The sequence below is a fragment of the Lupinus angustifolius genome, chromosome LG15 (genome assembly GCF_001865875.1).
Source record: "Lupinus angustifolius cultivar Tanjil chromosome LG15, LupAngTanjil_v1.0, whole genome shotgun sequence".
In the NCBI taxonomy this organism is placed as follows: domain Eukaryota; kingdom Viridiplantae; phylum Streptophyta; class Magnoliopsida; order Fabales; family Fabaceae; genus Lupinus; species Lupinus angustifolius.
Window position 1 is genome coordinate 2,281,696 of NC_032023.1, and position 281 is coordinate 2,281,976.

Below are 281 nucleotides of genomic sequence, written 5' to 3' on the forward strand. Positions count from 1 at the left end.
CATATATGTATCTTTCAACATGATTAGGCTTTCGGTAGCTCAGGCAACCCTGCATTGAAACACTGATGTTAGAAGTTGAACCGGAGTCTAACCTCTAGGTGTTTCCAGGTACTGAAGTTAAATTGATCTCAGAACAAACCATAGCAAGAAATGTACCTTTCTTAGCACGTCAGGCGTGATACGTTACACATTTCTTCTTTTGATGTCCAGTTGCTTTGCAAAAGAAACAGACATCATCCTGCTTCTGTTTCTTTTGCACTGAACCCTTAGCAGCTTCATTC